We start from the raw sequence: 23582 nt of genomic DNA, 5'->3' as shown, positions 1-23582 counted from the left end.
TGAGAGGCTGAGGAAGGAGGATCATAACTTCAAAGCCAGCCTCAGCAACTTAGCAAGACCCTACAGCAACTTAATGAGACCCTATCTCTAAATAAAATATAAAAAAAGGGCTAAGGGTGTGGCTCAGTGGTTAAATGCCCCCTGGATTCAATCTCTAGTACCAAAAAAAAAAAGTGCAAATTCTTGGGCTTCAACACAGACCTACTGTATCCAAAATTCTGGGGGCATGTGAAGCAATCGGTGTTCTAACCTTTCCAGGTGATACTCCCTTTTGTTTGAGAATCACTGACTGAGTAAAAGAGGTAGCTACCTGAAGAGCTACAAAGAAACATTGCTGTGAAGGTCCAAACTTCAGTTGGAGAAAGGAAACCCTTCCACAATTGTACAAGAACATATATACATTAGAATAAGTAAAGCACATTCTTCTGATTTCAGTAAATCATATATCTGCACATCTATTCTTTCACAGCTTCTCCAAGTGTCAGAACAGGTACTATACCTTTCCTGAATCCCCAGTTCAGGGCCATGGTAGGTATAATACGACAAAGATTTGCTGAATGGGTGAGCAAATTACTTTGCACAGACAGAAAGCCAATGTCGGCAAAAAGGTTTATACCAGTTTTTTGTATTATTATTATTACAATGCCTCATAAATGAGCAGTTTAGCTCCCAAATGAGAAAGGACTCCATTCATGTCCATGGAAGTAGGTAAGCTGGAGACTGGTTTTGCCTGAAAAGCAGTGTCTGAAATAAGGATGAATGTGTTTTCTGTATTTAATACAATATTACTCACTAGATACAATGACATTACCATTATTATTATGTATTATTAGTATTACCTAATTAGTAATATTATACACTGAAAATTTGCTACGAAAGTACTTTTTAAGTGCTTTTGTTTATGAACACAGAAATAAAGGTGAGGTAGAGAATGTGCAAATTGGCTTAACTCTATTCATCATTTCACTATGTCTATCCAAACATCATGGTGTGAACCTTAAATATGTGCAATAGGTTTTTAATTAGAAATTAGCTCACAAATCTTACTTCAAAATGAAGTCTATACCCCCAAAATATTATAATTTAAAAGATCCATGAGTAAATTTTATTATTTTAAGATTTGTATGAAGGGAGTTTTTATTGAAAGTGATCTCAAGGAAGTAGAATGAAAGAAAAAGGACAGTGGAAGATCAGAATAGAAAACTCTTTAAATTGATCTTAGCTTTCAAGTAGGCAGTTGAAGCTCAATCTTGCCAGCACCCTTGAAGAACCCACAGAATAAATTTCCAGATTGACCACATAGAGATAGATGGCAAAGGAAGCATTTTTCCATGGATTCTCATACCCTTTGGTCAAGTGCATGGGAAGTAAACCCCTCAAAATCCCAAGCTATATTTGTGAAGTATGTACCTTCAGGGCCTGAGAGAAACCTTCAGACAGAAAGTCGGAAGCACATCATTCACCTGAGGCAGTGGACCATCCGGTTAAACCTAGGAGAGTTTGGTGGCCGCAGCAATGACAGGGACAAAAGGAATGGCATAGGATTACTACACAGGCATTTCATTCTTGATTAGAGTCTTCCAAGTTAAAGCCATTCTGTTTCCTGTTCCCGGAAAGAAATAATTGGCCCCATCCCAAAGAAAAAGAAGCATTTGGCTTAATAGAAGACCCCACATATACCTTCAAGAGCTACAGGCAAGAAGGCAATATTGGGGCTGAGTGGCCTCAGGAAGGCATAGGAACTCTGGAGTCCGTGGCCTGGGTATTCCACCTCTGCTGCTCACCAGCTAACTGCTTGAGAGAGTTTTATGTCCCCCAATCCTCAGATTGTTCATGTAAAGTTACGACTAATAGTTACAGCTAAAGTTATAGCTAATCTACTTAGCTATCTCATAAAAACATTGTGAAATAAAAGTAATACAATGTTTACAAAACATATAAAAAAACAATAATAATCAAACTAACATAACAGCTAGTTATTTTTAAGCACTTATTACATGCCAACCACTGTGATAAGTGTTTTATAATCCTCAAAATCTTACTGTGAGGACATTCTTTCCCATTTTACAGATAAAACTGGACTGGATCCCGATCCAGAAAATATTTAAAGTTAGAAAGATACTATCAGTACACTTGATATCATTTGACCATGAGAAATGGATTAGATGGTAGTCTGATATTGAGGCATGATGAGTTTAGTAAGATAAATACATGCAAACACTCACCTGCTTCACCGTTAATTTGTTTTCTCAGGAATTTTGTGACAGTGAAAAAAAAAGTCAGTTTAATGTATTCTATCTGGAATAATATGAACATCAAAATAAATATAGTAGTGGATTATGATCCATTGAACAGGACAGGAATCCTTGAGTTTACACTGATATCCACTAGACAAACAGATAAATAAGGATAACTCTTCCTTTTAGTTGACTGACAACTAAGAAAAGTGGAAGAAATTATGGAGTTTAAAAACCCTAAATAAGTGCTGAAACTAGTGGGTGTACGTTTGGTGATGCATAAAATATTTACATACTGTCAAAGTCAAAGTAACTCCTCATACTTAACAAGGGGAAAAAGGTAACTTTGTAGTGGAGAAAGTTGGCAGATAGGACCTTAAGCGGGAGACCAAAGTGAATATGACGTGGGGACAAACTCACATCATGTATCTTTTGAAGCGATGCACTGAGAAGCACGAGCATTACCTTTGGGATATTCCTCCTCCCCACAAAATGGACAACCTGAATCCAAACAGAGGAGACCAAACAAACTCAAATTAAGGGAAATTCAATGGCATCAAGGTCAAGAGACACAAAGGAAAGCTGAGAATGTTCCAGATTAAAGGAAAGGATAGATAAGTAAACACATGCAAGGTATGATCCTGGACTGGATCCTGATCCAGAAAAATATTTAAAGTTAGAAAGATACTATCAGTACACTTGATATCATTTGAGCATGAGAAGTGGATTAGATGATAGTCTGATATTGCTGTTAAATTTCCTGATTTTGATTGCTTTACATTGTACTCGGGTTATGTAATAGGAAGCTCTTGTGTTTGAGGAATGCATATCCTGAAATATCTAGTGGTGAAGAGGGACAAGGTCAATATCAAATGTCAATCCCCAAATCAACCTCAAATGTTTGTGAAAATTAATGAGGGGTAAAGGGATAATACAATTTCTGAAGCTGCTTCAAGGGTGTACGTGTTTCCTTTATACTGTCTTACAATATTGCTATGTGCTTGGATTATGTGAACTTAATGGTCACAAATAAAACAATTTTCTACTGCTTAAAAAGGAATAGCTCCAGGGAGAGCAGGGAAAGACAAATAGCTTTAAAATGGAAAGGATTTGGTAATGCAAAAGCAGAGCAAGTGGAACAAGCATTTCTTTATTACCAGTACAGCATAACCATTTGCAGTGCAGCCCTGGCCAAAGGATCATTTAAATGCTACTACGGGCAAAAAGATCTTAAACTTCAAAACACACTCTCAAAATTTGTATCTTCATAGAAAAATTTGTTTTCTTTAAATGCATCCATTCTTCTCAGGCTTGGAAGAATTCCTAGTGATTAGTATTTATTTCTATTGAGGTAAACACTCAGTAAGACCAAGGTAGTAATACCTGGGGAAGCCCTATCTCTTTGTATGCAACTGAATGGACTTACTTGGATATATCTGATAGGCTGAGGTCCGTCCTCAAGGGACGGTGTGATGGGTTCCTTCTGGAGAAGGAGCCAGGTTCTTTGTCAGGAAGAGCTAATTGTAGGGTGATGAGAAGGTGTGGGGCACCTGCCAAGCACAGGGGCTGGAAGCGTTAATTGGAGAGAAACAAAGACATAAATAAAACTTTCCTTCTGTTTTTGTTTCCTCTGCCCTCTCAGTTTTCTTCCCACTCCCTTTAAATTTCTTAATCACCCTGTTGCTCATTCCTTTTGTTTCCACGCTTTGAAATACTATTATGGATCTGAGAAATAGGACAAAAATCTTTGTTCCTAGTAAATATACATTTGGAAACCACCCAGCTGGAAAATAATCCTGTGAAAGCAGTTTTCAGGACAGACCACAGAGAATGGGTTGGAGAGGAGATTAGTTCCAAGTCCTCTAAGTTTGGCTTTTGAAAGCAAGAAATAGAGAACGTCTCTCTCCACACCCGCCCACAGGCACGTACACATACACCCACACCCCACCCACACATACACTCAATGACACTAAGCTCCAGAAGCTGGCAGAGCACATGCTAAACGGGTAGAAATAAATCCAAGCCTGGACTTCTTCCCTTGAAGTTGTGTGACCCTGAGGTAATGGCTCCCACTCCAAGAACTTCTTTTTTTTGTGGGGTGGGGGTACTAGGATTGAACTCAGGGGCACTCGACCACTGAGCCACATCCTCAGCCCTTTTTTTTATATATTTTATTTAGAGACAGGGTCTCACTGAGTTGCTTAGCACCTCACTTTTGCTGAGGCTAGTTTTGAACTTGAGATGCTCCTGCCTCAGCCTCCGGAGCCGCTGGGATTGCAGGTGTGCACCATCACACCTGGCCCACTCCAAGAACTTCTATCAGGAGCTGAGAAGTGAGAGACTGGGGACATCCCTACTTCCTCAGAAAGACAATGCCACCAGTTCCTCTTGTCAAATAGGAAGTGAATTTCATACCTGCCATGTCAAGGACTGTTGTGATACTCAAATCAAATGATAAATGCTGCACTAAAGTTCTTGAGACAGTATTAAGTTACACACTCATTCTAAGCAATATTTTCTCCAATGTTAATAAACCACTCGGTATCCAAGAATTCAGCCTGTTTAATATATAAAACAATTCCTGGTGGCTCTCGAAATTCAACAGTTCCCCTCATTAGACTGAACCAGATCAGTAACTATGTCTGACACATCCTAGTAGTCAAAAAATAAACATGCCTGGACATGTTCTTAGAAACCGAGGTCAAAAGATGCTGCCCTGCTCTGCTGGTTCTTCAATGCCATCTTTACAAAGCTGGTCCCTAGCCCAGTCAGTGCCTGGCACATTATGGCTGTAAGGGTTAACCTTCTGTTCAACTCAGCTGGATCCCAGTGCCCAGGTGTTTGACAGAACAACATTCTGAAGGCTTCCACAAAGAAGTTTTTAGAGATTAATATTCAGATCAGTGGAATGGGAGTAAAGCAGGTTTCCCTCCATAATGTGGGCATCTAATCATCTCAAAGTCTAAACACAACATTAACTTTCCTTGAGCAAGAAGGAACTCTGCCAACAGACCACTTTTGGACTCAAACTCTAACTGTTCCCTGGGGTCCCACCTTACCAGTCTGCCCTACACATTTTAGGCTTACCAAGCCTCCACAACTGAATGAGACAATTCATCAAAACAAATCTCTCTAGATAGGTAGATATAAATTATGAATACATATACGTATGTGTGTTCACTTTGTGTTGTCGTGATTAACCATAACCTGAGATTATCAATTTCCAAGGAAGAAAGATTTATTTTGGTTCAGGGTCTCAGAGGTCTCAATCCTCATTGTTTGACCCCATTGCTTTGGGTTTGTGTGGGTCACAGCATTGTGTTGGGGACAGCATGGTGGAGCAAAGATGTCCACTCCATGGCATTTTGGCAGCAGAAAGCAAGAATGAGAAGGGCTAGAGTCCCAATATATCCTTTAAGGACACATTGCCCTACTTCCTCCAACTTATTCCCCATCTCCTGAAATTTCCACCACCTCCCCATAGCACCACAAGCTTGGAACCAAGATGTCAACACTTGAGTTTTTGTGGGACATTCAGATGGAGACTATGACAATATGACCTTGCACAAGTTTGTATATACATATAGACACCCCCAAACACACCTGCTGATGAGATCTACTAGTGCCCAATAAATATGAAGTATTTTCTACACCCCCCAAAGCAATCATGTTTAATCATTGAAATGTTTCACTCTAAAAGAAGCTTTTCATTTTCCAAATGAAAAAATGGCTTCAAAAATAGTTCTTTATTGAGTTATCTACTCCTTCTAAGTCACTCATTGGTTCCTTTTAATTATTTACTGGGATATGAAATAGAAGAAAAACTCTGCAAAGCAAATGGAGGGCCATACCCACCCCTGAGCAGTAAGTCTACTACAAATTTGAAAGATACAGAAAAATGAATATAATTGTGGAACATCTCTATAATAACCATTGAAGGTTGACTGGAACAACCTTAGGGAAGTTTTTCTCTACAAAAATATTGGACTTACAAAACAGGAATTGCAGCTGAAATCACTTAATCTGCATCTAATGTAGAAAAATGGCACTGAAATTCTGAAAGGAACATGAAATTGCTGTGCCTTCTAAGTGTCTATGAATAAAATAGGTGAGGAGAAAGGAGAAAAATTTGTTTTAACACTGAGAGTAATTTTTACCTTTTCTTCCTTGGAAAACATACAAAAATGTCATGTGTTGTCATGGAAACAGCAAAATAAGAAATCTGTTTGCAAATGCTTGCAGTTAGGTGCAAGATTGTCAAACAGAGACTGCTTCTATTGTCAGTTACATGATAGAAAAAGACGGATAATGATTTGGGACATAGCCTTCTTGGTGTTATTCTAAATGTTTCCTGAGTTGGCATTTTTGAGTATGTAACTTCCTAGTAATTACCTTTTATTTGTGTCCTAAAGCTCACAGGAGGCACCTGGCCCAGATCTTATTTATAATGCCATTGGGTTAAATTGAAATAATATATTTTAAAACTTAAAGGTCACTTAAAAGAATTTAATACAAAGCAAGGACCTTTCAAATTCATATACCCATGGTCAACACGGTATATCTGAATCAACTGTTGTAAAGACCATGGGTCTAAAACAAGACACACCCCTAACTCAGAGTCCTGGTTCTTTCAATTAATTACCATGACCTTGACCAACCTTACTGACCCTTTAATCTGTTTTCTAAACTGGAAAATAAAAATAACTTCCATTTTTTTGTGTTTTTAGGATTATTGAATGGATATTAAATAATATATTTTCTAACACCTATGTCTTAGTCTTTACTTCTTCCTTCAATTACTCACATTAGTGGATAGGACCACGGACTGGATAACCGAACAACCTACAATCTCCAAATCCCTTCTGTTGCATTTGAGCCTTGCTATTCTTGGGCATAGACAATTATATCTTTTAGAAACCTAGAGTTCCTTCTCTGACATTCAAGGGTCTCCATAACCTACCAGATACCACCACCCCATCCTGAATTTCACTGCAGCATTCAAACTAAAGCCACAAAGAATGAAATCTGTAAGAGACTTGAATATCTTCATTTCATACTTGCGAATTTAACTCAAGGGGCGAAGTGTTTGGTTGAAGACTCTCTCCACAGTGATAGGCAGAGTTCAGTTGCTCGACTTCTAATTCAGGCCTCCAGACCTTACATCTCACAAATTCTGACCCAAAAAGAGCAAAAATGCAATCCCTCTTCCAAACACTATGCTAATTTATTTCCTTCATCTTTGCTGTGGAAAGAGCTGTTTTCTTCAAACTTGGACACCCCTCTGAGTACATGAAACCATCCAAGGTATATCTTTTCCCCAAAGCTAATCGACTAGAGAATCTATATACCTTCCACTTTACAAAGGATGACAGTCATAGCCTTTATTGGTCCCACTACTTCTACAATGCATTATCCTAGAGTGAAACAAAGGTCTCCAGGCCAAGTGAAAATCCCCTGTGATGTATAGTCACCTTACTCCAAACCCTTTTTTTGTTTTAAACATTTATGGTTAACAGAAAAGAATGGAGTTGAAAAGGTATAGTTTAGTTAATATCAGGATGTTCTGAAATCAGACACATGATAAATAAAAGTGAAAAGTAATTACAATTTACTTCTATCCCCCAACGGTTATCCAAAAATTTATATATTCCAGGGAGAGACCATAAAAGAAAACAGAGTGTGATTGATAAATGCTGAATGCCAGGCAGGGTGTGCAGCTCAGTGGAAGAACACTCTCCTAGTATATGCAAGACCCTGGGTTTGTGCTACAGAGCACAAAACAACAGCAACAACAGCAACCAACAACAAAAGAAAAAAACTGAGTACTAAAAATTGTTTTCACTTCATATTTAAATGCATAAAAATTCTGTAATATTTTTAATAAACATCCCTGGAACAAGCATGTAGCTGAAAAGTAAAGAACCTTTATATAGTCAGTCATCTAATTATAATTGTCATTATATAGAGTGATTGTGTCTCTCCTAAATTCATATATTGAAACTTATGCTCCTATATGGTATTAAGAGGTAGGTTTTGGGGAAGTATCAGAGTCTTGAGAAGTGGAGTTCTTTTACATGGATTAGTGCCCTAAAAAAGAGGTCTTAGAGAGCTCTTCTCCCTTTCCATCCTTAAGGACACACCTAAAAGATAGATGCTCCAAACCAGGAATCGGGCCCTCACCAGACAAGGAGTCTATCAGTATCTTGATCTTGATTTTATACTTTCCAGCCTCCAGAACTGTGAGAGATACATTTCTATTATTTAAGCCACCCAGTCTATGATATTTTCATTAGAACACCACAAGCAGATTAAGAGAACAATATATATATATATTTTTTTGGATTGTAAATATAGTATTTTTCAAGGCTATCAAATTTTCTCAAGTGCATTGTATAAAACCCAGGCATGACAGAAACTTTAGCGATCCACCCAAATTCTACTCTTATCAGGTGAAAACTTTCATTCTAAAACTGCAAGTATATCACAGAATATAGCAGTGATCATTTCTTTCTCTCTCTTTCTCTTTCTCTCATTCTGTCATAAAAAAAAAACAATTCTACACCTTAATTAAGAGAAATGTCTAAAGCAATGTGACCCATACAGATTGGTCAGAAGAGACCTATTTTGAGAAAATTGGGGAAATATCACAATGAATGAGTATTAGACATAGGCTTGCAAATGGTATTGTAATAATGTGTCAATAATTTTTAGATGCACAGTGAATGATTCAGAGTAAGATGGTATAATATTTGGGTTTTTTTTCTCAAATACTTCTGCAAAGAAGTAAAAGAAAAAAATAGAAGATGCAAGTAGAGCAATTTCTTAAAATTGTCAAATCTGGGTGGTATGGGAATTTATTTCATTATTCTATTTGTACATATATTTGAAATTTTTCATAATATGATTTTTAATTGACCTTGGAAGAGATAAAACCCTTCCAAGTCCATAAACAATGGAAGAATTGTCAGAGGTAAACACTCATGCCTGTCCACTATCTATGTGTTAACAGGTAATGTATTTCAAAATTTCAAAACCATATATAGAAAGAACTCCAAATATCTGCAGAGAGAATGAGAAGGTAAGCCACAGAGTGGGAGAAAGTATTGCAGATCCTATATCTCATGAATGATTTTGTATCCAAAGTATACAAGACCTCTCTGAACTCAATATTAAGAAAAATACAATTTAAACTATATGGCAGGGTTGGGGTTGTGGCTCAGTGGTAGAGCACTTGCCTAGCACATGTGAGGCACTGGGTTCGATCCTCAGCACCACATAAAAATGAATAAATAAAATAAAGGTATTGTATCCACGTACAACTAAAAAATATATTTAAAACAAAACAAAACAAAAACTACATGGCAGCCAGGTGTGGTGGCGTATGCCTATAATCCGAGTGAGAGACTGAGGCAGGAGGATTGTGAGTTCAAAGCCAGCCTCAGCAAAAGCAAGGTGAGCTAAGCAACTCAGTGAGACCCTGTCTCTAAATAAAATACAAAGTAGGGCTGGGGATTTGACTCAGTGGCCAAGTGCGGCTGAATTCAATCCCTGGTACCCCCTTAAAAAAAAAACTACATGGCAACTAAAAATGAGCAAAAATACTTTAACGGAAGATTCATAGAGTACAAATAAACACATGATAAGACAATCAACATCAGCCAGTAGAGAAATGAAGATTAAAGCCACCATAAGAAATCAGCAGACATCAAGTAGAATGGCTAATATTAAAGACATCATATCTGGCGTTAATGAGGAAGGAAGAAACTAAAGGACTTGTATGATCTCTCTGGAAGAAGCTGGGAGCTTCTGAAAAGATCAATCCCAACCATTTGTATGATGCATGCTCTCTTCTTCTGGCTAAGTACGAAAGGGAAATAAAAGCATGTGTCCATACCAAGACTTGTACAAAAATGTTCAGAGGAACTTTATTTATAATAGCACTGAAAATAACCCAGATGTCCACCAACTAGTGAATGGATAAACAAACTGTAATGGAGCCATTCAATGGACTACTACTCATCAATCAAATAATGAACTACTATGTATAACAATATGTAATGAATCTTGAAATAATTTTGTTATGTGAAAAAAGCCAATTCAATCAGCAAATATACTCTATGATTCCATTGATATAAAATTCTAGAAAATCCAATATCATGTAGAGTGAGAGGAGGCAGATAGTGTTTGCCTTGGGACAGAGATGGGCTGGCAGGAAAGGCCAAGGAATGAGGTTACCAAGGCCCCACAAGGACATGTGAGGGGTGATGGTTTCATGGGTGTAGTCAAGTTTTAAAACTTATCAAAGTCTATATTTCAACCATGTAGTTTATTATATGACAATTATAACTGAATAAAGCTGTTTGTGTTTTTTTTTTTTTTTTTTTTTAATAGTGGTAGAGGTATAAACCAATGCTGAATGTCCATACTCAACAGTGACTGATCTTTTCTGGGCAAAGGATTAAACTTCGTCTAGTTCCTCCTAAACTGAAAGCTTTCCTCTTTTCTATCTTGGTTCTATACTTTTCAGCTCTTTTTCCTGCTTACCAGCCAATACTTCCATAACACACATGCCAGGCTTAACTTCTTCGTCCACACAACATGTGTTTTTGTTTTTGTTCTGTACCAGGAATGTACTCAGGGGCACTCAATCACTGAGCCACATCCCCAGCCCTATTTTGTATTTTATTTAAATACAGGGTCTTACTGAGTTGCTTAGAGCCTCACTAAGTTGCTGAGGATGGCTTTGAACTCACAATCCTGCTACCTCAGCCTCCCTGGCCCCTGGGATTACAGGTGTGCACCATTGCAACCGGCCAGCATGTGGTCTATTTAACCCTTGACCTCTCCATCCTTGGAATCTATGTCTGTATCGAGGCTATAGAACCAGAGCCTGAAGCATGAGAGTGGCTGCGGGGAAAACGTGTTTGAAGGAAATCAGTGGAAAAGGACTCAACCATTCTGGTTTTGGAGGACAATGGATTTGAAGAGAAGAACTTAGAGGTCACTGTTCCTAAAGGAGGACATTTGACTCTTTCAAAGGTCTTTTATCTTTGAGGGCTAACTTACAGATGATATTTGGGACATAGATACTCTTTCTAGACCACCAATAGCACTATTGCTCAGAGCCCAGCCGTGTTCTCTCTTAGTCCTTACCAACCCCTAAAATTTTTCTTGAGAAAAAAATAAAATAAAAGGAACCATATGGAAAGCCTGTACATTGAATAAGCCTATAAGCCAAAATTGTTTTCACAATAAATATACCGAAGCAAAGACAAATGCTCCAGAACAGGATAAGAGCTCAGAAGTTCCAGAATCACATCCAGTCTAGAATAACACACACATTATACCCTTCATTTCATTTAATTATTATAACTTATGAATAAGTGATTGGTATCAGGAAATTAACCCCTTATAATTTGTTTCCTAAATATACATAGCAAACATTGTTATTAAAGGAAAGTTAACCATTCTTAACATGTCTTATGGATGTCGTCCAACTTCTGTATATTTTTTTTCTTGAACTGTATTTGGTATCCTTAGCAATAAGGTTCCTAATGGGACACTATAGTCAAGAGTCTGCTGGCAGAGTAAGTAAAGAAAAAGTCAGGTATCTCTAAAAAATAAAAGAAGATAAACATACATTTAAAAATACAGGTGTATTTTGGTGAACTATGGAAAGTTGAGACCCTTTTTTTCTTTCTATTTCATTATTTTCCATCATATTCAGACTCTAGAGTCACATTTCATTCCAACAGCATTGTCTCCCCATAGACCCTCCTATCAATGGTGGCTCCAGTGATGCTCTAAATTCATTTCAGTCTTAGCAAAAAATTCCCTTGATGATGTATCTCAGTATTCATTACCTGTTCCTAACTTCCCATGCCTGAATATGACTCTGCATCAAGATGTGGCACATTTTCCCTTTATTTCATGCTAGCCCACGTTTTAATTTCACTTTCTTTCATCAGAACTGAAACAACAATCAACGTTCAGTTTTTATATCTAAGTTATTGAATATCAATCTTTGGAGCATTTTCTTCCAAAATTTTATTGTTGTATTTCTGTTCCTGTTTGTTCTTCCATAGACCTAAGTAATGTGGATGCTCTAGAAGAATCACTTTCTGCCAATGGTGCACGCTCCTCCCAGGGGTTAGCATACAATGTCTTCCTTATACTATAGTGGTAAAAAAAAAAAAAAAAAAAAAGATTGTTTTAACTTTAAAACTTTTTGAACCTTGGAAAGAAAATAGTAATTCCAAAGTTTAATACTATTGGGTTAGAACATATTCTAAAAATTTGTTTATATGTTGAGCCTTACAAAAAATATTACCCTAACCCTAAAAACATTGAGATAATTTTTAAAAATCACTTTAAATGATGGTGTTATCTCTCTGACAAAAGGGAAAGAATCTCCAGGGAGGGGCAATTTCCTAGATGATACACACAAGGATAATCAATATGCCACCAAAAGCAATGACTGAGGTCAGAATCATTCTTGCTCTTTGGAAGATGATGGATATATATGAATACAGGACATTTCAAAGAGGTCAAAAGAGTATAACCTTAAAGAAATAGAAGATAGAGGAGATAGATGCTGAATTTAGGTTTTACTGACATCATGATTTTCTTTCTCATCGAATTTTCATGAAAATTGTGTGGCGGCTACATATACTTAATGTTTTTTGTACCATAGAAAAATTCTTCAGTCCATTTAAGCCTATAGACTACTTTCCTGGGAAAATGTTTTTAAAAATAAAATAAAACACAGAAGATTATGAAGAAAAGCAGTTACATTGAAAAATACTTATGAAATACTAAGGAACTAACTATCTGAATTAGTAATATAATTGCCTCTTATTGATGCATTAAATGATAAGAGTTAATAATGGATCTAAGAAATAACAATTGCAAAGAGAGTTGAGAATAAATAATATTTTGAAATATTCTTAATAACTGCAACAAAATATGGAAATACATTATTTCTATTGGTTATGGTCTAATAGACACTGCTAATTCTGCCACAGTTTGTTGTTTAAATGTATATTTGGAACAAATGGCCAATTTGGTGAGAAGCAAAAATGAAAACATTATGTACCCCATCTAAATTCATAGATTCCCTGAATTCTGTTTCATAAAGGGATGCCTTTGTCATGTATTTTAGCAAAAACATTTCTATATATTTATATTTATATTTTAGTCACCCAATTGAGCATACTGACAGTAGATGTATCAAAGTAAGTAAGAGGCTAGGAAGTGCAGGTGTATAACATGGTCCCATCTGAGAGAAGTTTATAGGCCAGTTGAGTAATACGATTCCCTAAATTACTGACATTACATATGACAGATGTTATAAGAGAAAAAAAAAATCTCCAACATACTAAAAGCACAAAAGAGTTGAGGTCAAATAGACAAATCCCCATAAAGAAAAATGGAGGCACCAGGCTGATTCAGGCAGACTTATGGGTGATGGATAAAGAAAGAACCATCCAGGCAGATCATTTTAGAACCAGACAAAACTGAGATATAAAACAGTTTTTAAAGCATTGATTGGTTAGTATGGATAGTTTAATGTAAGAATCTCTTACCTAATCATTGCATTCGTTGACTATGGAGATGTTTAAACATGGCCAATTTTATCATGGAAGCTTTATTCATAAATAACTCTTGAAGAATCTTTCCATTCATTGGAGTATGAAATTGTTTATTTGCCAAATGAATGAATGACAGAGGTCAGTAGAGGATCTTTGAACCCTGCAGTGGACCTGACAATACCTAAGAGTTCTCATAAGAACCACCAGGGGGCAGAGAGTCAAGCCAAGAGTGGCTGCTAGCCATGAGCAAACCTCAGATGATGAAATGCTTAATGCTTTTGTTTTCTTGATTCTTCCTGTCTGAGTTCATTAAAATCAAAGGGATTTTGTGAAGCGATGGACTGGGGAATATTTTTAGCCCTGTTGGCCTAGAAAAATAACTGTTTATTGAATTGTTTATGAAATTGAATTTGAAAAAGACAGTAACAAATACTCCTCTTTGTAAATGGAAAGAAGAAGAAACAGCAGGAGCAATTATCAAAAGAAGATTTTTCAGGCAAAGTCTGATCTCTATAAAGATTTCTACCCCCAAACTCTCCAAAATCAGTTAAAGGATTATAACCATGAAAGTCATTGTATCGTTAGATATTATTTGAAGAAATAAACTTTGTAAGGTAATTCACACATCAATATGATACCTATTTCTGTTACTTGGAAATTAAAACTCAAGCTACCACGAAACAAGTCCCGTAGTCATGACTAGCAGAAAGACAGTGTCTGAAACGCAGCACCCTCAATAACATGTGGGACTAATCCAAAACCCTCTGTATCTTTGGTGGCATTTAATTTTGGATGTGGTGTCAAAAGTGGAACATTGAGTGAAAAAGGAGAGGTCACCCAAAGGGATTATCCAGAATAGAAACCAGGTCATATAGGGAACAGCCAGGGGAAAATGAAGGCGTTCAATCAAGAAATGTGACATAAGAGCCATTCAGCGTTCCCAATGGGATGCCAGACAAGCTGCTTTTGCTCCTAATTAGAACAACGGAGTTACAAAGAGGAAGAATTCAGCAGTATAAAAGGAGGAATTTTTTTCATAGTTGGAGCAGATCATCTAGGAAAGACCTGAGGCTTCTCTGAATGAATTTTTCAAGCTGAAGTTCAAGTGTTTTTATTTGCTGTTTAAATGACTAACCATTCACTGTGTGCCTCTTGATGGTGGGCATGGAGCAGTCAACAACCATCAGAAGCTTGGGAGGAGTGAACATCCTTATTGACAAATAAAGACCCTGTCACTTAAGTGGACAGAAAAGTGGCAAGTGTGGGGACCTGGTTACTTAGCTCAGGTTACTTAGCTCAGGATCAGGCCTGGGATTTCATGATGTTGCTCACTGCATTGTCTCCAAGGAAGAGTATACTCTTTAATATGAGGTGTCATATGTCTCAAAATAAACTACCATGGAACTTCTGTATTCACCTCTGATATGTAATGAGCTTGAAAGTTGTTACTACTGTCCTTACTTTAAAAAAAAAAGAATGAAAAAAGAAAAGAAAGAAAAAAAACGTAACAAACTGAAAATCAATGACCTTTCTTAAATTGCTAGAGAACTGAGATTATAGGGCAAAATGCTACCATGAAATTAGGAAAGACAGAGCTGAAATCTGCTTACCAGTTGTACCAGAATTTACTTGAGCTATAAATTAGTAGAAACCATTAGATGGTAATTTTGTTGAATTTTTGGAAACTGATGGTAGACTACTCAGAATGAGCAATTTAGAAACATTTGGGGACTGCCGTCTTGGAGACCTCCCACATTTTCATGGTCTTTACCTCTAGAAATCTTTTTAGGTTCTCAAGGTAAAGACCTGAGAAAGAGAGCCTCATTGCTATTGCAGAACAAGTGGAAGAGTGATGCATGAGAAATACACCTTGAATGTTCTCTATAAGAAAATTTTACTCTCTGGGAAAGAAGGCTTTTCCATAAACTTATCCCTCCTAAAAAATAAGAAGAGGGGTGGGGGGGAGCACTGGTCCCAAACCAGCCTTCTGGGACTTTCTTATCTCATGTTAGGAGGGGGAACTTATATAAATGGGGAAATATCTGTTAAGAACATAGAGACACAAGACTACTAAGAGATTAATAATACACACCTGCAATCCCAGCAGCTCTGGAAGCTGAGGAAAGAGGATCACAAGTTCGAGGCCAGTCTCAACAATTTAGAGAGGCCCTATGCAACTTAGTGAGACCCTGTCTCAAAATAAAAAAACAAAAAAGGGGTTGGAGATGTACCTCAGTGGTACAGTGCCCCTGGGTTAGATCCCAAGTACAGGGAGAGAGAGAGAGAGAGAGAGAGAGAGAGAGAGATTGATTTAATCATAATCACAATGATTGAGTTTTTCCTCTTCCCTCACCTGATATCATACTTGATAAGCAGGATGCTTGTCTCCTAATATTGGGAGAAGACTAGTAAACATCATTCCAGTAATCTTAGTGCAATAAGACAAGAGAAAGAAAGAAGTGATATTCAGATTAGAAGGAAACTAAATTACCTATTTCTATATAACTGTTTGTGTAGAAAATTCCCCAAATCAGCAGAAATCTCTTTGAACTAAAAAGTGAGGAGAGCAAAATCATAGGATACAAAATCAATATATGGAATTGATTGCTTTCTTACTTAAAAGCAGGGGGGAATAGAAATTTGGCATTAAAAATACCATTTATAATAGGATTAAAAGAGGAAAAGCATAGGTAAAACTAACAAAATATGTGCAGGATCTATGTTCAGAAAACTATAAAACACTGATGAAGAAATCACAGAGCTAAATAGAGAGGTGTTCTTTTTTTCATAAATTGTATCATACTGTGGCTAGATGTTAATAACAGGGGATCCCAAATGTGGGGTATATGGAGACTCAATATAGTATTTTCCAAATATTTCTGTAAACCTAAAACTATTATAAAGTTTTTAAATTAATTTAAAAATTAAAAATATCTTCCCCCAGGTTGGCATGCATGCATGGAGCCCAGCATCACTTCCGACAATATTCAACTCTTAGTTGAGTCAGAATATTAAGAGTCGGAGCATCCTACTATATCAGAGAGCCCTTCTGATTCTCAGGGCTGGAAGTCTGAATAAGAAGGAAACACAGAGATCATAAATATTTGTTGTGTTGCCACAAAAGAGACAAAATCACATCATTAATTCTTGTGATTACCGTATGTAAGGAAATGCTATAAATACATAAGAGCTTATGAAAAAACAAACAAAGTCACAGGTTCACCGTAATCTGAGAGAGCTCCAAGGCACCCTTCAACTCCATCGTATCTTTGTGGGATGCTTCTCTCTATCATCCACGTGGAACCAATGTGACAATAGGGACAGCTGATGGTATTGGGATGACCCATCACTCTGTATCTCACATGACCCAGCTTAATGTCACCTGACCCAGCACAAGCATCATGTTTTTCTCTTTCCTTCTCTTTCTTCCTATCCCCTTTATCTCCTCCATTCGTTGCTTTGTTTCTCTTCTTCGCCTTTCTCTCTGTGTTTCCTTCTTTCTCCTTCACTAGAAACAGTTTTCTCCATGCAGCAGAAAGCAGAGCTACGGGCGGCAACAGGGATGTCACTAAGCAGAAAGCCATTGAGTTCTGAAACTCCAAACTCAAAAGAAATGAAGCTCAGGGGAAAAACTGTACTGGCCCAGTTCAGTCTCCTGTTCATCTGTGGACCAGCGTTTGGCCTACAAAATAAGTTTCAGTAAATGGTACAACCCAGGTGACAAGCTGTGATCTATTAATCTGTTATGTTCTAGGACAACAGGTCTGTAATTTATGGGGATAAGGAATGGGGAATAATTTAAAAAATATTAAGATGACTGTTGTTGATGTTGACAACGTGCTTTCCTGAGGTGGGGTCAGACACTCAAATGAAGACATTATGTAAAGAAATGGATGTTCTGAGGGACCCTCTCTGGAAAAAAAAATGCACTCGAGTAGGTATCTGAAGACAGTGGGGGTCTGACCTGTGGGGGTGTCCAGGGAACAGTGATATTCCAGGCAGAGGAAAGGACAAGTAGAAAAGCACAGGTCTAAGGGATAGGGACCAAGGGAAAAAGCATGATAGGAAACTCACAGAATGGTCAGGGAACTCAGAAGGGGACCCGGGACCTTTGTGTACCTCCCAGCTTTCTTTTCTCTGTGTGAGGTAAGGAGCTGTTATTGGAGGACTTTGTGGAAAGGGGTGACACTATATGGGATCTATTGAACGAGCACTTTTCTATGGGGAGAATGGACAAGGAGAAAGATTGACACAGGTAGCTCTCTTAGTAGGCTATAGACATAATTGATAGATGGTGGTGGCTTGAATACAAAACTGCAACCTACACACACACACACACACACACACACACACACACACAGAGTTATTTTGCAAGCACAGACCAGCCTATTTCTGGAAACATGTGGGCTTCCTCCAGAGGATCTTCCGTGTTATTACAAAATGTTTATTGCAATACTGCTGATTATGCTTTACATGGTTTTAAAAATTAAACACTTATGATTCTGTGAAGATCAGTGGCCTTGATCACAAGTAGTATATATGGGTTCCAACTTTTCAGAGACAAGTTTTGGGTTCAGTGTGTAAAGAGTTGTCAATGTCTCCCATGCCTGGGAAGAGGAAGCAGGGGCAGCAGGGTGATTCCTGTCCAGCATGATGGTTTATCAGAAATGATGATGCCTTGCTATTGACAGATGGGTCTTACCTTAACAGTACAAAATCAATGATCAATATCAATACAGGGGTGGGAGGCAGACTGTCCAGGATAAAAAAAAAAATCTAAGCTCCAGTATAGTATAAAATCCAAGTTCCAGTGGTGTCATTTTAATTAACATCAAAGGAAACAAGGGGATTTCTGAGAAAAACACACTCTATTTGTTTTGCATCACTGTGCAACAAATTACCACTAACTTAGCAGATCAAAATACCACCCACATCTTGGCTCACAGTTCTGTAGGCTAAAAGTCTGGGACAGTGTTTCTGGATTCTCTGCTCAATCTAAAATCCGAGTATTAGCTGGGATATCCTCCCTCACCTGGGACTAGTAGGTCATGTCCAAGCTCAGTGGCGGTTGGCAAAATTCAACTCTGTGTCATTGTAGGACTGATATCCTTCTTTTCTGGCTATCAACCCAGAACTTCTAACTCCATAAAGGGCCCCACATGCATTTTCAGGGGACCCTGTCCACCTTCCACCCAGCAAAGCTTCTTCAGCCATACTTCAAATCCACCTGACTTCCTTTTCTAACTCTAGTTGGAAATTTTCAGAGCTTGTGTGACCAGATCAGATCCATCTGGCTGATCTCCCAGTGTTGCAATCAGCTGTGCTGCATATCAATACCCTGCCATGGGAATGATATTCCCTCATGTGCACAGCCTCCAGGGCTTAGGGCAGGACATCTTTGAGGGAGCATTCGAGAAATTTTGCCTATAATACAAACAGACAAATTGAATGAACCTACTTTTTGAATATACAAAATTGTTGAGTTTTAAATATTAAATGTTATAATTTGGATGTGAGGCGTCCCCTGAAAGCTCATGTGTGAAACAATGCTAGAACATTCAGAGGTAAAATGATTGGGTTATGAGGGCCTTAATCCAATCAGTGAATTAATCCCCTGATGGGGATTAACTAAGTGGTAAGGAAAGGTGGGTAGGGGGTGGCTGGAGGAGAAGGTGGGTCATCAAGGCTGTGGCTTGGGGGGATATTTTTTGTTTTCTGGCAAGGGGAGTCTCTCTCTGCTTCACGATTATCATGTGAGCTGCTTCCCTCCACCATACTCTTCCGCCATGATGTTCTGCCTCATCTGGAGTCCCAAGGAATGGAGCCTGCTATCGATGGACTGAGACCTCTGAAACCATGAGCCCCTAAGTAAACTTTTACTTCTTAAAATTGTTCTTGTCAGGTCTTCTAGTCACAGCAGTGAAAAAGCTGACTAAAACAGTAAAATAGCATTACCTAATATTTATTAGGTTCTTATATGTGTGTGAGATTTCTCCAAGTGCTTTAAATATGTAAGCTCATTTATCTCTATGAGGCTGGTACTATTATGAGCCCATTGTACAGATAAACAGACAGGTAGAAAAAGGTTTGATAACTTGCCAGAGATCTAGTAAAGAGAGAAAGAAGGCATTAAACCCAGATAATCAAACTTTTCCACTCTCATCTGAAATAATGTATGAAAATACCTTGCCCAGTGCATGGATCACAGCAAAGTTTCAATAAATAACAATTTCATATATCTTTTTATCTTTTAATTATTACCTTAATTTGATCCTAAATCTTATTTTTGCTTTAGAAAATATAACAATTTATTTCTAACATATACTGTGTGTTTATAACTATTTATACATGCTTATGATAAAATGTGATACTTAATATCTGCATATTACTTTTTAACATATAAATATATTTGTATATATTTACCCTTTTATCAATACTCACATGACCCCAGCATAATTCTTAACATATAGCACTTAGTAAGATTTTGAGTCATGAATAATTATCCTTATTTTATAAAATCTTAGTACATAAATAGTTACTGCAGTTAGTAAATGATAGAACTAGGGGTTTAAATTTATATATTTGGAATATTTTGCCAGTATACCCTTTCACAAAAGTATAAAAGCACATGTGAAATATTATATTACACATGCATGCATAAAGTCAACAGTGCATATATGTGTGCATATGTGCATACATCCACTTATATACTTGTGGATGTGTAATTTTCAAGAAAATCAGAGATACTGAGAAGCATTCCCAATTTGAAGCCCATCACAATGGATCTGATACAGACAAATATATCCTTTGGATTTGTATTAAGAAGTTTCCAGCTGTTGAGTTTTGCTCCTCCTCTGGGAAAACCGATTTTGTTTCAGAGAGCAATATCCTGTTGCTCCTGACAAATTATTCCAAACTACACACAGCCCCACGTCAGTAATGACTTACAATACACGTGCGCATATGTCAACCTTTTGTTTCCCACTTAGTGAGCTGTGAAACCATGGCCAGTTCTCTCAGTGCTCGCTACCATGAATGTACCACCTAGCAAAAGCCGCCACAGAGAACTCGCAGAGCAGCGTTGAAGTCACCAACTAGGGTAAGGTTAATTAACGCTATTCTTGGAAATGTCAAGCGATCAGCAAGAACAGCGATAAATTGGGGTCACTGAGAGTTCCTTCTGCACTCAGCATACTGAGAAGCCCATAATATGGTTCATAATGATCCGTGCCTGCTTGTAATAGTTCATGCATTTATAGGCTATTCCAAGGAAGTTTACAGATTTAAATTTTAATTCAAAAACAACCTTTTCTTTGGTTGGTGAATTTACTTGAAGCATTTGTACATATTATGTTGAGGATTTTGCATGGATGATTTCATTTAACAGCTCAATATTTAATCATAAACTCCATTTTACAGGTTTGTTAACTGAGTCTTAGAGAGAACAGTTATTAGCTTGACAACACACAAATAAGCCAGGGTTTTGAGCCCAGGCATATAGACTCCTGAATCACATGGTCTTGTACATGTGAGGGAATCATGTGTACATGTGGATGTGTAATTTTTAAGAAAATCAGAGATTCTGAGAAGCATTTCCAATTCACATATCAAAGATAACCCACTCAGGAGAGACATGAGCTTTGAGGGTCTAGGCAGACAGGTGGGTCTGAACTGAGCCCTAAGAGAATGAAATGGGTTCTTTTATACAGAGGATCATACTGGAAAAGCATTTCAGAAGGGGATTGGCACAAAAACCCAGTGGGAGGCTGGAGATCAGGATTCATTTCTGAGCCAATGTGATGAGAAGAAGCATCCTGATGCATGCAACCATCAGGAACCACAAACAAGAACCAGATAATGGTGCTGGGGGTCGAAGGCTACTTCCAGAAGAGAATGTGTAGATACACAGAAGACTGAATCACTCCTGTCCATGAAGGGTCACCTATCCCTGGCTTGGCACATAACTCACTTTAGGTAGTCTCCATCCCAGAAGGCCTGGTTTATCCATAATCAACAGTAAGTAAAGCAAAGGTTTAAATTGAGCATGTAAATTTCAGGGAAATAATCAATGGGTAGGTAGATTCCATTCCCAGTGAAGCAACTGTATTCATGTTTTCATCCTCTCTGTCCCTCCTGTCACACACAAGCCACACCCCAACAATCTATTCATGCTATGCTGCCTCATGAGACTGACAACCTTCATGAGGTGCATCCAGGACAGATGCCCATGATAGTGAGGTAGCCTGCTTAGAGAATGCCAGGAATACTCCAAGGTAACAAGGTAACCTATAAGTAGAGTTAACTTCCTCCTGTGACTTCTAGGGAGACTGCTAAGGCTGGCTCAGACCCCATCATCAGCTTGTGGAACTCTCTTATGTTCTTTTGTGCCTCACAAGATATATACCTATAAAGGCTTGTAGAGAATTCACAGGAATCTTAATACCGGACCAATAAACAGCAGTCTTCTGAGGAAAGAAATCCTAGTGGTCATTGAACCACTTTCTTTCAGCAAAAACCAGTTGTTGCTTTTTTTTCTGTGTTAATTCATCTTACGTTTAACTGAATTGTTTTCTAGCAACTTGAAATGAATGAAGGGAATATGAACTATAGATGAAGGGGAAACAAATATTTTTAAGGTAGCTGATACAAACGCTTGCTGTACCCATACTCCAAATCCAGTGGTCTTGGGTACTCCAGTCAAATATCTTTGGGCAAAGACAAATCAATTGCAAGCAAAAATAAAGCAAAACACTAAGTTCAGGTTACCATGCCAAGAGGTGCAGTACAACGGTCCCCATACACTCCTACTTGACAACTTGGGACCTAGGAACTCTTCAGTTGATGAGTCCAACTTTCTGTCCAAGTCACCCCTGTGTGTCAGTCATTTATTCAGGACCTGAAGACACATGGCAGAAGAAAGCAAACGGAACCCTGGCCTTGCCTTTGTGTATTTTAGTAGGCAGAAAATTCATACACATTAAACACAGAAAGACTTCAATTATGGGTGGTATTTAAATCCTATTTTGAAAATATAAGAAGGTATTTGGATAAAGGGGCAACTGTTTGAGATACTGTGACTGGTAGTAATCTCTTTGAGAAAGTTATGCTAAATGATACGAAAGTCTTAACCAGAAGAATATCTGAGAGGGGGACTACGCTTAGCATATTCCAAAAGCAGACAGAGAACACCTGTAAGCAGTGTGTGGTGAGAAGGGAGAGCGGCAGGAGATGGAAAATGAATGCTGCCAGATCATGCAGGGCCTTCTAGACCCTGGCAAGATGCTTGGGATCAACTTCTGAACATGCAGGCCGAAAAGCCACCAGAGGAATTTTAAGCAGAAGAGGGGTATCAAATTTCTCCTGGGAAAAGTTTACCCTGGTGCCAGGTATTGGATTGTGGATTGTGGGGGGACAGTGGAGCAGAAAGATGAATTAGGAGCTCATTCTTGGAAATGTCAATTAATCAGCACAAACAAGCTTAAACTGAAGTCACTGGAAGTTTCTTATGTATTCATCATTCTGAATCAACCATTGAGTATTCATATTTTTTCTAAAAACAAGATATATAAGGGTATATATATGACCTATTTCAATAAGATAGAGGATAATCATAAACTGAACATTGTTTTTGTTTTTAGGCCTTTATTCTAATTTTCCTTGTGTTGACAGAATTTCCTATGACAGAAAACAAGGCAACAGACATTTTAATTCCCAGCTCAACCACCATTTGCCTGAGGACCTCAGCCATATCTCT

Source organism: Spermophilus citellus (genome assembly GCF_964194105.1).
Source record: "Spermophilus citellus genome assembly, chromosome: 3".
NCBI lineage: Eukaryota > Metazoa > Chordata > Mammalia > Rodentia > Sciuridae > Spermophilus > Spermophilus citellus.
Note: the sequence above shows the minus strand (reverse complement) of the source record.